Source organism: Kogia breviceps, chromosome 16, assembly GCF_026419965.1.
Source record: "Kogia breviceps isolate mKogBre1 chromosome 16, mKogBre1 haplotype 1, whole genome shotgun sequence".
Taxonomy (NCBI): domain Eukaryota; kingdom Metazoa; phylum Chordata; class Mammalia; order Artiodactyla; family Physeteridae; genus Kogia; species Kogia breviceps.
In genome coordinates, this window is record NC_081325.1 from 10,947,058 (window position 1) to 10,949,556 (window position 2,499).

Genomic DNA, 2,499 nt, shown 5'->3' on the forward strand with positions numbered 1-2,499 from the left:
ATTCTTCAAAAAATTGAAATTAAGAAAAGAATCAAAAGCAGGGACTCGAACTGATATTTGTACACCCATGTTCATGGCAGCATTATGCACAGTAACCAAAGGTGGAGGCAACTCAAGTGTCCATCACTGAATGAATAGATAAGCAAAATGTGGTCTGTACATACAGCGGAATATTATCCAACCTTAAAATAAAGGGAATTCCTGGCACATGCTACAACACAGATAAACCTTAAGAAATTATGCTGAGTGAAATGAGCCATACACAAAAGGACAAATATTGTGTGATTCCACTTATATGAGGTACTTAAAATAGTCAAATTCAGAAACAGGAAGTAAAGTGGTGATTGTCAGAGTTTTGGGGGAGAAGGGAATAAGAAGTTAATGTTTAATGGGTATGAGTCTCAGTTTGGGACTATAAACAAAGTTCTGGAAACAGATGGTTGCACAACACTGTGAATGTACTTAAATCACAGAACTGCATACCTAAAAATGGTTACAATTGTAAATTTTCTGTTATAAATTTTTTTATTAAAGTACATATAGTTCATTTACAGTATTGTGTTAGTTTCAGGTATAGAGCAAAGTGATTCAGTTATACATATATTTTTTTCGGATTCTTTTCCATTGTAGGTTATTACAAGATATTGAATATAGTTCCCTGTGCTTTATAGTTGGTCCTTGTGTGACTGTTTTACCACCGTAAAAGAAAAGAAATGGTTTGTGCCCATATTGAGCTTACAATATAGTGAGGAAATAAGTGTGTATATAAAATTAGTACCTGAATAGCTATAATATAATGTAAATTAAATAACAATAAGACAGTAGAAATTAAATACTATGGTGTTCAGAGAACGCAAAGGTAACAGTTGTTTCAGGAAAGGTTTTATGGAGTACATAGTAGTTGGGGTTTACCTTTGGAAGATTAACGCAATTTTATTGAGTAGAGGAGGTGGGAGCGGGTAGCCTACAGAAACAGACCAGTATAAGCTAAGCAGGGAAGCCAAAACCTTAGGGTGTGATTTTAAAACTGTGATTCCTCCCAGTTAGGTTAAAGTACAGAGTAGTGCGTCCCAAACTTTAGTGTGTATACAGATCACTTGGGAATCTTGCTAAAATGTAGATTCTGATGCTCTAGATCTAATGGTAGGGTGCACAATTATTTGTTTCTAATAAGCTCCCAGGTGATCCCAATGCCGCTTTGAGTGGCTCAGGTCTTGAGTATATATACCTACAAATACAGGTCAGTACAAAGCGGAGGACTTTGAAAACTAAAAGTCCGTACTTACTTCAGAGATAATGGAGAACCAGTGGAACTCTTCTGGGTAGGGAAATCCTATTATTGGAGCTCTTTCTTGGGAAGATTAATCTGTCAGCCATGTGTAGTGGGAATGGAATGGGCAAAGACAGCCACGGGGGAGACTGGTTAGGGGTCAATGAGACCTGTTAGTAGAAAGAGGCTACTAAGAGTCTATTAGCAGTAACCAGGCTAGGTGTGGTGAAGCCTGAGACGGGCAAGTGGGAGTGAAGGTTCAAAGGGGAAGACACGGTGAGAGGATAGCGCAAAGTGTCTTTGTGGCTGACATGCAGAGGAATGTATGAGGAGGAAAAGTTTTAAATGCCAATGATTACAGTACGCATACAATCAGGTTTCCCCAAGACGTTCCAAATTCATGCCTGTCATCCCAACATAATTACTAATAGTGGCTACTTCCACTCTAAAAAGGTCCTAGTTTGGGTAATAAATAATATAATCACCCTAGCTTTATGCACAAGTGACTGACAGGATGTAGAGGAGAGTTAGGCTGGTTTGTAGTGGGTAGAAATCGGGCAACACTCATTTATTCATTCATTTATTCAATATTTACCAGATGTCAATTGTGTGCCAGGCATTGTTCTAAGTGCTGGGGATACCTAAGTGCCTGAGTTTAAGTGAAAATGACAAAAACCTCAAGGCTTGTCCCCATGGAGTTTATGATATTGTGGAGACTGACACATTCCAGAAGTGGGGGAGGAGGAGGAGGTGGAAAGGGAGCAAGTTAAAGGTGCCAGGGAGACTTACGGCCAGAGGCAGTGTCAAGTATCAAGAAAGAGGTGTTAGTATATACAAGTCCACACCACTCCAAATGTAAAATAGCTAGCTAGTGGGAAGCAGCCGCATAGCACAGGGAGATCAGCTCAATGCTTTGTGACCACCTAGAGGGGTGGGATAGGGAGGGTGGGAGGGAGACTCGAGAGGGAGGAGATATGGGGATATATGTATACATATAGCTGATTCACTTTGTTATAGAGCAGAAACTAACACAACATTGTAAAGCAATTATACTCCAATAAAGATATTTTAAAAAAATTTTAAAAAAGAGGTGTTAGAATTTGAAGGGTTGTAGATGCAGGTTTAGATATAGATATGGATCTTTATGGAGGAATGAAGTTTTGAGAGTGAGTGAGATGCCTCCCTGAAAGTACACTTAAAGAGAAAGAGACCACAGACAGTGCCCACAC